The sequence below is a fragment of the Coregonus clupeaformis genome, chromosome 24 (genome assembly GCF_020615455.1).
Source record: "Coregonus clupeaformis isolate EN_2021a chromosome 24, ASM2061545v1, whole genome shotgun sequence".
Taxonomy (NCBI): Eukaryota; Metazoa; Chordata; class Actinopteri; order Salmoniformes; family Salmonidae; genus Coregonus; species Coregonus clupeaformis.
Window position 1 is genome coordinate 29,347,028 of NC_059215.1, and position 15,224 is coordinate 29,362,251.

General features: G+C 47.0%; 1 protein-coding gene across 3 annotated transcripts in view; it reads right to left on the reverse strand.

Moving 5' to 3' along the window:
* Positions 1-15,224, reverse strand: part of LOC121538349 (extracellular sulfatase Sulf-2) — a 169,975-nt gene that overhangs the window by 57,504 nt on the left and 97,247 nt on the right. For 2 of the 3 annotated variants that reach the window (XM_041846256.2, XM_041846257.2), the window contains exon 3: positions 14,975-15,017. The exons of the other annotated variant lie outside the window; for it this stretch is intronic. The gene's annotated coding sequence lies outside the window, so the exon portion shown is untranslated. The remainder of the gene's footprint in view (positions 1-14,974; positions 15,018-15,224) is intronic. 3 annotated transcript variants of the gene reach the window in all.

The window sequence follows — 15,224 nt, forward strand, 5'->3', positions numbered from 1 at the left end:
TGGCGTAAAAGGACTAAAGAATGAGAGTTACTGTCTGTACTCACTTATCTCTGCTTTATTACACCCAATCCATCTCTCTCTCTCTCGCTCTCTCTGAAGAGCCAGTCAATAGGATAGGACAGCCTCATGCTACCTCTGAACAGATGTCATGACAGGCTAATATGGGGGCTACAACCAGGAGCTCTGGGTGCTACAACCAGGAGCTCTGGGGGCTACAACCAGGAGCTCTGGGGGCTACAACCAGGAGCTCTGGGGGCTACAACCAGGAGCTCTGGGGGCTACAACCAGGAGCTCTGGGGGCTACAACCAGGAGCTCTGGGGGCTACAACCAGGAGCTCTGGGGGCTACAACCAGGAGCTCTGGGGGCTACAACCAGGAGCTCTGGGGGCTACAACCAGGAGCTCTGGGGGCTACAACCAGGAGCTCTGGGGGCTACAACCAGGAGCTCTGGGTGCTACAACCAGGAGTGATGGGTGCTACAACCAGGAGCTCTGGGGGCTACAACCAGGAGTGCTGGGTGCTACAACCAGGAGCTCTGGGGGCTACAACCAGGAGCTCTGGGGGCTACAACCAGGAGCTCTGGGGGCTACAACCAGGAGCTCTGGGGGCTACAACCAGGAGTGCTGGGTGCTACAACCAGGAGCTCTGGGGGCTACAACCAGGAGCTCTGGGGGCTACAACCAGGAGCTCTGGGGACTACAACCAGGAGCTCGCTCTCTCTATCTGTCTGTCCGAGTACTTCAAACTCAATTATCCCGCTCAGCAGGTAATCCCGAAATGAAATGGAATCTCCAATTCACACCGCGCAATCACCAGGCAAGAAATCGACACACACGCACACACACACACACACACACACACACACACGCACACGACTGCTGCAGTAACAATCAAGGAATACAAATGTATCAGGCAGATTGGATTTCCTGTTCCCACGCGGTCAAGAGATGAGAAGGGAGAGGCCCGTCAGCTCGTGTTAAACAAGACTAGCTGAATCTCAGTGTTTGGCACAGAGTAGACAGCCTTACTGGATTTCCCATAGGCTAAAGCTACTGCCACATCTGTTGGCTGGGCTTGAAAACAGCTGTTACTTTCTTCAGCACAAACTTATGTAAGTGATTTGCTGCTCTGAAGAGGGAACTTGCCGTCTGTAGGAATCTCATATGGATTAGTGCTGTAGAACACAACTAGGCTACTGTCTGTTTCTCTGTCAGTATGGCTTGAATATCCCAATATCTATCTCCCTTCTCTTCCTCCCTCTCCCTCCCCCTTCTCTTCCGCCCTCTCCCTCCCTCCCGTCTGGTTAGGTTTCTGTAGTGAGATGTGAAGGTTTAGGCTGGTTGATGGGTCATTTGTCCCACTGAGAGTGTTTACTGGGAGAGAGAGAGAGAGAGGGGGGGGTGAGGCTGCCCAGCTGGTTCCCACACACGCACACACACACACATCCAAGAATACGCACAAAAACACACATATGCATGTGCACACACACACACATTCTATCACCAATTCAATTGTAAATGGTTCCGATAAAACCAGAGGAGGAGGATGAAAGATCACAGCTGGGAGAGATTGGGACATATTTTATACACATATATAAGAAAAGAGGGGAAATAAATAAACAGTCTGAGAGGAAGTGTTTGACTATACAACCAAACAACAGTCAAAAGTATTTCGGCACTGTGTGTGCAGAAAAATGTCAAGAAAAACTCTTGCCAGGGCTAATGTTTGGAGCATGTGTGCTAGTATGTGTGTGTGTGTTCGTGTGTGTGTTCATGCGTGTGCTTCTCGTCTGACAGACAGCTCCTATAGCTCTGCTCTCTTCTCAGTGAACCTACATTACTCTGGCCTGTCACTACCTTATTCCCTCTATGGGCAACAGGTGTTAGACTAATCCACTTCTCCTCATACAATGCTGCCCCCTGTGCCAAGCCTGTGCCAGCTGCACAGTGTCTCACTACCCCCCACTGTGTTTTGTACTGTCCCTCTCTCTCTGCTGACACAGCAGACTACAGTGTTTTGATTTCTTTCTAAGCCTGGTGTTTCATAAACAGTGCAGACTATGAGCCAGGGCTTGTTCTTACGTGTTTGTTCCTGGTAGTTTGAAAAGAAGTGTTTTGCAAATAGAAACAGCTGTGACACATTTGACAGTTTCTAAATAAATTACTTTGTAATTTTCCTCAGAGCCACATAATGTGCCTGGAGTCACTGAGAGACTTTCACTCAGTCAGCCTCACAATGCATCTCTAAAACATCATAAGAAAAACAGTCTCACTTTAACAGCATCTCTCTGTTTGACTCAGTCCTGCTTTTCACACCTCCACCATGTTACCTCTGGGCTCAGATGACAACTGGACAACCTGACTGACTAAACTTGAACTTGTTTCTGAGCAAATCTCCAGGCTGCATGATGTAACATCCTCCCCCACAACATCACCACAATCATGTCAGCATGTCACCCTGCCTGCATGTCTCCCCCCAGCAGCAGCAGCCCTGTTCTGTGTGGTGTTCAGTAGTAACTGACATGACGTCCCGTCCTGTAAGACTTACTGATGTTAAGTAAGGCTGACATAGAGCTGGAGGTCATGGATGGGGTGACGAGACGACCTCCCCGGTTCGTTGTGGGGCAAACACACTCAGGGAAGGAAGTTGGGACTGTGAAACACACTCAAGGCATGTAGGGCTCTATGTGTGTTTGGGACGGTGGGGTTGAAGAACCACGGGTTAGGAAAGCAGGAAGTGAGTTTGTTATGTGAAAAAAAGAATAAACAGATAACTATATCTCCATAGCTACATCTCCACTACGGCAGGGTTCTACGGCAGGGTTCTTCAATTCCGGTCCTGGAGGGCCGAAACACTTCTGTTTTTTATTTCTACCTGGTAGTTAATTGCACTCACCTGGTGTCCCAGGTCTGAATTAGCCCCTGATTAGAAGGAGAGGATGAAAAACAGAGGTGTTTCGGCCCTCCAGGACCGGAATTGAAGAACCCTGCACTACGGTAAAAATACAACATTGATGCTCTCTTTCCTTTAGCTATGACTCTTCCTAGCACTCCCCATCTGGAAAATCTTTATTCTAAAAGCGCAACCACTCAACAGCCTCTCAGTGGAGCAACTGTGAGAACATATTTGTATGTGTGTGTGTTTGTTAATACATAAACATGGACTGTGTGAGTGTGAGCATGGGTATTTACAGGCTACTGCTCCCCCGTAGTCTACCATTTCTCCCCTCTCTGGTCCTGCTGGCAGGGAAATGGGTCCCTCTCGCTCCCCTTCCCTCTCATCACCCGTATCCACAGGCAACCAAATGGAATGGCGGGCGGTGCAGGGGCCATGGGGCGGCTGCTGGGGAATTCTGGGAAGTGAAAAGGCAGAGTGACCCGGAGGTCAGGGCACTTTGGCTCCCGCTGCCTGGGTCATAGCACAGTGACCGCCCTCCACCCCGTGCCCGCCGAGACAGAGAGAGGGGCACACAGCTACAAGAACCCCCCCCAGGACACAAGATGGCTCCGCTTGGCTCCAGTGGCCCTGGATTAAGACAGGGAAGAGGAAACCACAGGAAACCACACTGGGGTGGAAGGCAGGCAGGAAGGAAGGGCCAGTCTGTCTCCCACTCAGCAGGTTAAGTGGGTGTTTAGCACAGTGGTTTAGGGTTGAGAGTGTAATTACCACGCAAACCACGTCCAACCAGACAACAGAAAGGGACGACGAGTAGGAGGAAAAGAGGATACTTGACCATCTTCAACAAGAAGGCAGGTTCGATGACATATCATTGTGCCAACATACAATCACCCCATCTCTTGTTCTCTACGTCGCTCTCTCTGAAGGGGAGATACAGATACTGCATGCACAGTACTTTCTCTACCTCTGTACTTATATTTCATTACAGTGTAGTCAGCTTGAGCAGCATTTCTCCCCTCCCTAAGCTGTCAAACACAATCATGTTCCCCTCACCATACACACTGACAGAGAACCCTCAATAACACTGCCTTATAGCCTCTCTGTGTGTGTGTATGTGTGTGTGTGTGTGTGTGTGCATGTGTGTGTTTTAATGATCTGCCAAAAGCAAATATGTCTTGCCGCTGGAAGCTGTGAACTAAACTAATTATGACATCCCCTCTGTTCACTTCAATCCCAAATGTGTAAAATATTAATACAACTAGAGTACAAAGACGCTCATCATTCTATTTCCCTCACGTCATCTTTCAGTATTACAACTTTTTAAAACAAGCGTTGCAGTTTGAGGAATATTATTAGAGTACCAAGAAGACAGACTAAATACGGATAGGAACACTCCCAACAAAACTCCACACTGCCTGCCACCCAGTTAATCTAAAACATCAGATTTCGATGAAGCTTGAATGTAAAACCCAAGTCACTTCACTTTTTACTTTTTTTTAATAAGATACACCTACAAGGTTTTCTCATGTCTCTTGTTTCCATGGCATTTATCATTATCGTGGCCGTGAGAAAATTAGTATTTACGTCAGTAATCCATGTTAGGAATACTTCACAATCAATCATTTCTGACTCACCATAATGCAAACTATTTAAACTCCCCTCTTTCTGTCATGGTTTGTCTGTCACACAGTGACTCAGCTAGCCCCTGTATTTCCATAATTCATTATTTGACTTATTTCAGTTTAACTATGTGTTTTTCACATTCTCTGATTGCATTAACTTAAACGACAGGACAAAGGCTTGAGCGGCCAGCCAATTAGAATGCAGCGTTATTGCTTTGGCCTTTCAGTAAGCACGCCAGCCTACTGATGTTTTAAAATAATCACTGTGGAGTTCAGAGACAGAATAGAAGCAGACCATATGTGCTTTACCAACAATGCCCTTTAAAGACCAGACTCCTCTGTAATGACGTCATCTATAAGCCCAGATCTCATTTGATAATTAGATAAGGCTTCCTCCAACAGGATTTAGTTGATGAAATAAAAGATGAATTGATAAAAGAAGCAGACTGTGATTCTGGCTCAGTGGAGGCTCGGAGGCGACCCTCCCTGGCTCCTGTGACATTATATTTTCCTCATAGAAAAGCAAGATACAAATTTCCATGTCAAACATTCCTATAAATCTTTCCCACTGTCTGTATGTAGTCCAGATCAGTGTACAGTGGGGAAAAAAAGTATTTAGTCAGCCACCAATTGTGCAAGTTCTCCCACTTAAAAATATGAGAGAGGCCTGTAATTTTCATCAAAGGTACACGTCAACTATGACAGACAAAATGAGAAAAAAAAATCCAGAAAATCACATTGTAGGATTTTTAATGAATTTATTTGCAAATTATGGTGGAAAATAAGTATTTGGTCAATAACAAAAGTTTCTCAATACTTTGTTATATACCCTTTGTTGGCAATGACACAGTTCAAACGTTTTCTGTAAGTCTTCACAAGGTTTTCACACACTGTTGCTGGTATTTTGGCCCATTCCTCCATGCAGATCTCCTCTAGAGCAGTGATGTTTTGGGGCTGTCGCTGGGCAACACGGACTTCTAACTCCCTCCAAAGATTTTCTATGGGGTTGAGATCTGGAGACTGGCTAGGCCACTCCAGGACCTTGAAATGCTTCTTACAAAGCCACTCCTTCGTTGCCCAGGCGTTGTGTTTGGGATCATTGTCATGCTGAAAGACTCAGCCACGTTTCATCTTCAATGCCCTTGCTGATGGAAGGAGGTTTTCACTCAAAATCTCACGATACACGGCCCCATTCATTCTTTCCTTTACATGGATCAGTCAGTCCTGGTCCCTTTACAGAAAAACAGCCCCAAAGCATGATGTTTCCACCCCCATGCTTCACAGTAGGTATGGTGTTCTTTGGATGCAACTCAGCATTCTTTGTCCTCCCAACACGACGAGTTGAGTTTTTACCAAAAAGTTATATTTTGGTTTCATCTGACCATATGACATTCTCCCAATCCTCTTCTGGATCATCCAAATGCACTCTAGCAAACTTCAGACGGGCCTGGACATGTACTGGCTTAAGCAGGGGGGACACGTCTCGCACTGCAGGATTTGAGTCCCTGGCGGCGTAGTGTGTTACTGATGGTAGGCTTTGTTACTTTGGTCCCAGCTCTCTGCAGGTCATTCACTAGGTCCCCCGTGTGGTTCTGGGATTTTTGCTCACCGTTCTTGTGATCATTTTGACCCCACAGGGTGAGATCTTGCGTGAGCCCCAGATCGAGGGAGATTATCAGTGGTCTTGTATGTCTTTCATTTCCTAATAATTGCTCCCACAGTTGATTTCTTCAAACCAAGCTGCTTACCTATTGCAGATTCAGTCTTCCCAGCCTGGTGCAGGTCTACAATTTTGTTTCTGGTGTCCTTTGACAGCTCTTCGGTCTTGGCCATAGAAGAGTTTGGAGTGTGACTGTTTGGGGTTGTGGACAGGTGTCTTTTATACTGATAACAAGTTCAAACAGGTGCCATTAATACAGGTAATGAGTGGAGGACAGAGGAGCCTCTTAAAGAAGAAGTTACAGGTCTGTGATAGCCAGAAATCTTGCTTGTTTGTAGGTGACCAAATACTTATTTTCCACCATAATTTGCAAATAAATTCATAAAAAATCCTACAATGTGATTTTCTGGATTTTTTTCTTCTCAATTTGTCTGTCATAGTTGACGTGTACTTATGATGAAAATTACAAGCCTCTCTCATCTTTTTAAGTGGGAGAACTTGCACAATTGGTGGCTGACTAAATACTTTTTTTCCCCACTGTATGTCTCTCTCTGGTCCCTCTCCTCCATAGTGTAGCGAGGAGAGGGGAGTGGTGGGGATATTAGGGCCAATGCTCTCTGTTCTACCTGTGATGATGGCCCAGCCAGTTGATTCTAGTGCTGGCATTGGTTCTATTTGGGTTGGGTTTAATCTGGTTCTATCTGGGTGCCTTGCTGTGTTGTGCAGCGCTGTGCACGTGTTTTCTAGTGGCTCTCTGCTGTGGGCCCTTGTTTAGCCCCTGTGACGGCACTGCCTTTCTTTAGTCCTTGAGAGATTGATGAATCCATTATTTATGCTACCGGCCCATAAATCTCAGAGTCGAGCCCTAAAGTGAGCGCCTCGCGCCACGTGGCTTCTCACATTACCCCCTTATTCATCATGTTTAATCATTCATTTAGGCCGCGCTGACTGCCTGCCGCTGGGCCGGCCGCAGGGGGAGGGGCACTGCACAGGAACATGCCTGTGGGTTACTCTCTCCTGTGACACGTGTGTGTGGGTGCATGTGCTCGCGTGTATGTGTGTGTATGTCTGTGTATGTGCGTGTATGTTTGTGTATGTGTGTGTACAGTTGAAGTCGGAAGTTTACATACACTTAGGTTGGAGTCATTAAAACTCGTTTTTCAACCACTCCACAAAAATAATTTTTCCAACAATTGTTTACAGACAGATTATTTAACTTATAATTTACTGTATCACAATTCCAGTGGGTCAGAAGTTTACATACACTAAGCTGCCTTTAAACAGCTTGGAAAATTCCAGAAAATGATGTCATGGCTTTAGAAGCTTCTGATAGGCTAATTGACATCATTTGAGTCAATTGGAGGTGTACCTGTGGATGTATTTCAAGGCCTACCTTCAAACTCAGTGCCTCTTTGCTTGACATCATGGGAAAATGAAAAGAAATCAGCCAAGACCTCAGAAAAATAATTTTAGACCTCCACAAGTCTGGTTCATCCTTGGGAGCAATATCCAAACGCCTGAAGGTACCACGTTCATCTGTACAAACAATAGTACGCAAGTATAAACGCCATGGGACCACGCAGTCGTCATACCACTCAGGAAGGAGACGCGTTCTGTCTCCTAGAGATGAACGTACTTTGGTGCGAAAAGTGCAAATCAATCCCAGAACAACAGCAAAGGACCTTGTGAAGATGCTGGAGGAAACAGGTACAAAAGTATCTATATCCACAGTAAAACGAGTCCTATATCGACGTAACCTGAAAGGCCGCTCAGCAAGGAAGAAGCCACTGCTCCAAAACCGCCATTAAAAAGCCAGACTACGGTTTGCAACTGCACATGGGGACAAAGATCGTACTTTTTGGAGAAATGTCCTCTGGTCTGATGAAACAAAAATAGAACTGTTTGCCATAATGACCATTGTTATGTTTGGAGGATAAAGGGGAAGTCTTGCAAGCTGAAGAACACCATTCCAACCGTGAAGCACGGGGGTGGCAGCATCATGCTGTGGGGGTGCTTTGCTGCAGGAGGGACTGGTGCACTTCACAAAATAAATGGCATCATGAGGAAGGAAAATTATGTGGATATATTGAAGCAACATCTCAAGACATCAGTCAGGAAGTTAAAGCTTGGTTGCAAATGGGTCTTCCAAATGGACAATGTTGTGGCAAAATGGCTTAAGGACAACAAAGTCAAGGTATTGGAGTGGCCATCACAAAGCCCTGACCTCAATCCTATAGAACATTTGTGGGCAGAACTGAAAAAGCGTGTGCGAGCAAGGAGGCCTACAAACCTGACCCAGTTACACCAGCTCTGTCAGGAGGAATGGGCCAAAATTCACCCAACTTCTTGTGGGAAGCTTGTGGAAGGCTACCCGACACGTTTGACCCAAGTTAAACAATTTAAAGGCAACGCTGCCAAATACTAATTGAGTGTATGGTAACTTCTGACCCACTGGGAATGTGATGAAATAAATAAAAGCTGAAATAAATAATTCTCTCTAATTATTCTGACATTTCAAATAAAGTGGTGATCCTAACTGACCTAAGACAGGGAATTTTTACGAGGATTAAATGTCAGGAATTGTGAAAAACTGAGTTTAAATGTATTTGGCTAAGGTGTATGTAAACTTCCAACTTCAACTGTATATCTGTGTATGTGCGTGTATGTGTGTGTATGTCTGTGTATGTCTGTGTATGTGTGTGTATGTGTGTGTATGTGTGTACGTGCATGCGCCTGTGTCTGTGCTAGCCAATGGGCTCTTGGTTGGTTAACCCCAGGAGACAGTCTGATTGGCCATCTGTCGGTCCTTTGGTAAATGTCAGCACATTGATAGAAGAGTATGATGACATATGGAGAGGAAATGTCAGCAGACACAATGACTACAAATGTCTGTATGTGTGTGGATGGAGGTAGGGGACCAGGGGGATTGTGACGATCCCCAAGGACCCTAGAGGACACAAAGCAACTGCCTGTTCTGGTGACACTGTCTGGGGGTAGAGAGAGCGAGAGGAATGGGCTGGGGGAATACGCCTCTGTGTGTTTGTGTTCATCCAGTTCTCCTCATGTCCTACAGGGCCTTATCTAGCAGTGGGTACGTCTCTCTTGCTCACTCATGTCCTACAGGGCCTGATCTAGCAGTGGGGACTTCTCTCTGGCTCTCTCTCAGAGTACTCTGTCTAAATCACCTACCAGTCACATGGACTGTATAATTAACATTGAGCTGGAGCCACTACCAGGGACACCTGCTTTTCCTAGAATGGGGAGAGCTGGTCTATACTGTGACGTGGTAGAGACTTGGAGGAGAGGTGACATCCTCATAGGCAAACAAACATGACACTCTTTCCCCCTGCATTGGCTGAGAGAGACACACACACTCACAACCACACACAAACTCCCCTTCCTTCCCACACAAACATATTCTGCAAGCATTAGTTTGTGTTAAGTGACATTTTTTCCTTACGCTGGCATTTCCTGGGCGCTGAGGGGCAGGCTGTGAGTACATGTGGTCATATTAAATTACTCCGAGGTGCCTCAATAGCGATGACACGGACACCTCTGCCACTGCTGCTGCCACGCATATTAATAATCTTCTTAATTAGTCACTTACATCCTCTTGCTTTACCTAGGCTGTGTCACACACTCAGCTCAGCAAAAACACCGCCCCCTCTCTCCCTCTGCCTCCGTTAACTCAGCAACACAACACAGCCACTTCCCTTTCTCTCCCCTACCCCTCCTCACAACCCCCCACATATGACTACAAAGCAGCACAGCAAAATCCCCACCACCACCACCCTAAATCCCCTAAACCATTACAACAGCGAAACAGAAAAGGACCACTAATCACCTCGTACTGCCGTCAGCCCCCTCTGCCCCAGAAACCCCTGCCCTACCTCAGTAGGCAAAGATAGTTGAAAAGATGTCATTATAGCCATTTCACCATCTCAAGCCAATTTGCCTGCTGGGACTATCACCTCTTAGAGGGCAGACTGCACATTCAGAATAATGTGGCAGGGGTTGGTCTGAGACAGTAGTGTAATTTACATGTGAATGTCCCTTGAGGGGAGTGGAGGCCCTCAGGCAGCTCTGTCTCAGGCCCTGGGCCCGGGGCTGCTTTGATCCCCCCTGGGACCACTACAATACTGCTGCTGCTGCTGGGGTGATCTGATAGGCAAGGCATTAGCAGGGCTCACTGACCACCAGGCTAGCCAGCCAGTCAGAGCACCCAGTGACCTGGAGGGTGGGCAAAGTCACCTCAACCTCTGAACCTAGAACAGGTGATAACATGTAGCGGTCCATTGGAGCTCCAACTGTCTCATACCTGTAGTTGGATCGACTGAACTACACTGCTCTCATCATGTATTAAGAGGAAGATATAGTAAATGGTTTGCCAGAGTTGACCTCTGCATGACATCACATAATGTAACCATGACATTTACATTTACATTTACATTTACATTTACGTCATTTAGCAGACGCTCTTATCCAGAGCGTCTTACAAATTGGTGCATTCACCTTATGATAGCCAGTGGGACAACCACTTTACAATATATATATATATATATAAAAAAAAAAATTGGGGGGTGGGGTAGGGGAGGGTAGAAGGATTACTTTTATCCTATCCCAGGTATTCCTTAAAGAGGTGGGGTTTCAAGTGTCTCCGGAAGGTGGTGAGTGACTCCGCTGTCCTGGCGTCGTGAGGGAGCTTGTTCCAACATTGGGGTGCCAGAGCAGCGAACAGTTTTGACTGGGGCTGAGCGGGAACTGTGCTTCTGCAGAGGTAGGGGGGCCAGCAGGCCAGAGGTGGATGAACACAATGCCCTCGTTTGGGTGTAGGGACTGATCAGAGCCTGAAGGTACGGAGGTGCCGTTCCCCTCACAGCTCCATAGGCAAGCACCATGGTCTTGTAGCAGATGCGGGCTTCAACTGGAAGCCAGTGGAGTGTGCGGAGGAGCGGGGTGACGTGAGAGAACTTGGGAAGGTTGAACACCAGACGGGCTGCAGCGTTCTGGATGAGTTGTAGGGGTTTAATGGCACAGACAGGGAGCCCAGCCAACAGCGAGTTGCAGTAATCCAGACGGGAGATGACAAGTGCCTGGATTAGGACCTGTGCCGCTTCCTGTGTAAGGTAGGGTCGTGACCCGATCCTGAACCTACAGGATCGGGTCACCGCTTTGATGTTAGCGGAGAACGACAGGGTGTTGTCCAGGGTCACGCCAAGGTTCTTTGCACTCTGGGAGGAGGACACAACGGAGTTGTCAACCGTGATGGCGAGATCATGGAGCGGGCAGTCCTTCCCCGGGAGGACTGGAATGCTGTCATCTTGCTCGGAGTACCACAACTAGGCTCAAAGAATACAACATAAATACAGCACCAACCGACTCACACATTCTACATGACCAATTATTAAATCCTCCCATGCTTTTATGAGGATATCACCCCCCAGTTAAGACAGTGCTTCCCAGTGCGACCACTGGCTAATTGGCTGCTCCATCCTACCGAGCAGCAGATTGTAAATGCCACCTCCTACAGCGTGGTGGGTCCCCTGGCTTCTCCTGGTCTCTCCTGGTGTGGCTCAGGACTGCCTGGTCCTATTGATAACATATCATTTACTGAGCCTCCTACCAGCAGCCTTCAGCCTCCTAATGACTGGCTCATTAATAATGCATCCACACAGACCTCCTCTGGATCCTTCTAATTGCCATAATTTGTTTCTCCCAGCAGAGAGGGGGCTTTAAGTGTAATCCATACTGGACCAGCGACTCACAATTAGACACTTTCACTGAACACACAGCACACACACCTATGAAAGCTAGCATGTACATAAGCACACACACACACACAGAATCTTGGAATGAACGACACACTCAGTCTTAACTAGTAGCCTACTACACGTGCACATTCTTGCATATAGGCCATGGTGGAAATATAATGAGTTACTGTAGCAGCAGCTCAGTCTCTGATTAGAAGAGATAGTGGTGATTGAAGTGAAAAGGTGTGGTGAGAGAAGAGAAGAGAGAGAAGAGAGAGAGAAGAGAGGCTAGGGACTTAAAGAGAGCTGAGGGAACAGGGGAATGAGAGAATGGGAAAGATGCCTAGAGTCCCTGTGTGACTGAGCCATAGAGGCGCCTCAGAAACAGGATACACTTCCCACAGAAAGAGAGAGAGAGAGAGCGAGAGAGAGAGAGAGGGCGAGAGAGAGAAAGAGAAAGAGAAAGAAAGAGAGACGAGAGCGAGAAAGAGGGAGAGGGAGAGCGAGAGAGAAGAGAGAGAGCGAGAGAGAGATAAGGAAAGAGAGAGACCAGGAGAGAGAGAGAGCGAGAGCGAGAGCGAGAGAGAGAGAGAGCGATAAGGAAAGAGAGAGACCGGGAGAGAGAGAGAGGAGGAGAGAAAGACGTCAGTGACCTGTGAAGTCCATAGTTAACGTGAAGAGGAACATTTTACATTTACATTTTAGTCATTTAGCAGACGCTCTTATCCAGAGCGACTTACAGTTAGTGAGTGCATACATTTCTTTTTTTTTCTTTTTTTATATGATATGCAACATGGGTGGAAAGATGAATGTTTTCGAGGTTACATAGCCTATTTGCAAAAACACATGTAAGGCCAAAAAGAAAGTAGGCTATTGATAATGAGAGAAAAAATTATATCTACACTACCAGTCAAAAGTTTTAGAACACCTACTCAGTCAAGGGTTTGTACGTTTACATTTACATCATTTAGCAGACGCTCTTATCCAGAGCGACTTACAGGAACCAACTGAGTGATGTTCATTTCATTCACTATTTCTTTCCAGTGTTTCATGGGTTCTATGAGTCAGTTCCTCTTCCTAGCCTCTGGTGGATCCTTCTGTACATTTATAGGTTGTGTCCCAAATGGCACTCTATTCCCTATATAATGCACTAGTTTTGACCAGGGCCCATAGGGTTTGGGTCAAAAGTAGTGCATTATGTAGGGTATAGGGTGCCATTTGGGACACAGCATAGAGTGAAGCCATAGCCCTTAGTGCAACTCCCTGTGGACAGTAAAGTCAGGTATTACTGTACTTTATGAGCCTACATTATGTGTTTACTGCCTTTGAAGACCTGCCTGCAGCTCCCAGCCTGGGGCAACAACAGCTCCATCACTTTCATCAGACACAGACAGGTAGAGGCTGCCATGACAAGGGGCTCAGCAGACTATATAGTGCCCTACTTTTGACCACCCATTCCGTATATAGTGAACATTTTGACCTAGTGCACTAGGAAGCTGTTTCAAATGCAGCTCTAGTGTATGGGAGGGAGTGGTGATAGAAATGCCCCCTCTGAGGTAAAGTGAGCCCCTGCCTGGCAGTGAGTCTTCCTCATGCTGGGATCACAGCACTAATGAGTCCTAGAGACAGGCCCTGTTCTGCTCCCTTCTGGCCGCCCATAACCCTGCCACTGGGCCGCATGCACACACGATGGCCTGTCAAAGTTTTTCTAAACCAGCAGCTGCTGCCATTATGCTTCCTCAGGAGCACAGCTGTGTCACCAGCCACCACCACAGCCACTGTCATGACTCCACTCCACACCGCAACAGAGAGGGGGGTCAGCAGGGGAAGCAGTTATCCACCCCGTTCTCATTAGTTTGTCTGCGCTGGTGTTGTTTACCAGCTGGATTGTATCCTCATTCCTTACACACACAATATAGAAACACAAACAGTGGTCTTTTTGTACACAGAATCTCTCGCCTCTCTCTCTCTCTCTCACACACACACACACACACACACACACACACACACACACACACATACACATACACATACACATACACATACACATACACATACACATACACATACACATACACATACACATACACATACACATACACACACACATACACACACACACACACACACACACACACACACACACACACACACACACACACACACACACACACACACACACACACACACACACCTCCAGCTAGCTCCTAGTGCTGCTGACACCAGAATGAATAGGTGTGTGGTGTGTGTCTCTGGGCTCTTGGCTCTGCTCTGGAGGAGGACGTAAAAGATGCTAAATCACCCGTTTCACAGCCCTTTGGGGAGCTTACGGGTGAGGGCCGGCCATCCGGGAACACACTCATCCATTTCCACCTATCCAGCCCGAAGGGGACGCACTCAGTATGAGACATCCGCAAACAGACCTGCGATAGGTTCACTCTGACTACAGACACGTTTTCAAATCAGAGGTTTATGTTACAATCTAAGTGAGTTCTGATCTGAGTTACTGATTCCAATACAGCTCAACAACAATAATGATAAAGGGATATGGAATAACATTATCATAGGGATGTTTTTAAATGTCTAGTGACATTACTGGTGTGTATTACATTACTCTCATGAGGGCCCTGCCTCTACAGTACTACACAGTGTGAGCCTGTTCCTTTGCTTTGGGACAGCTCCAGCAGTGTGAGTGTGGTGGCTTGGCTCTGGACTCTGTGTGGGCTTTCTGGTTTGTGCCTCCTGACCGCTTCCCACAGAGAGGAATTCTCACATTGTAATGTGGTAGTTTAGGGAGCTACATCGTCTGCTCTCTCCCCTCCTACTGAACTGTGTGGGCCAGAGCTTCATTCAGAGCCAGGAGAAAACAGACAGCAGGATTGAAGATAGAGGAACACACACAGGGACATGAGTCACGCTCTGCCACCCCACAAACTGTCAGAGGAGTTGCACTACCATGTAGAAAAACAAATCGTCAGAGGTGATCCCTCTCTGGAATGGTCCATAATACATGAATATTAAGACTTAATGAGAATGGTACTTACACACCAGACAGCCCAGGGGTGGTGTAGACAGAGTGAGTTATACCTGTGGGAGACAGATCGAAGAGCATTTAGCTAGCTGTCGTCGGTGGTGGTGGAGTGAGTCAGTGTGAGCACTTCTGTCCCTGGGCTGGCATGGGTTCAGACAGGACAGGACAACTTTGCAGAAGGGCCCTGAGTTGTGGTTGGTTGGGAGCCAATGGACAGCCCACTAAAGACAGGGACAGACTGGAAGACAGGCAACCGTCCAAGA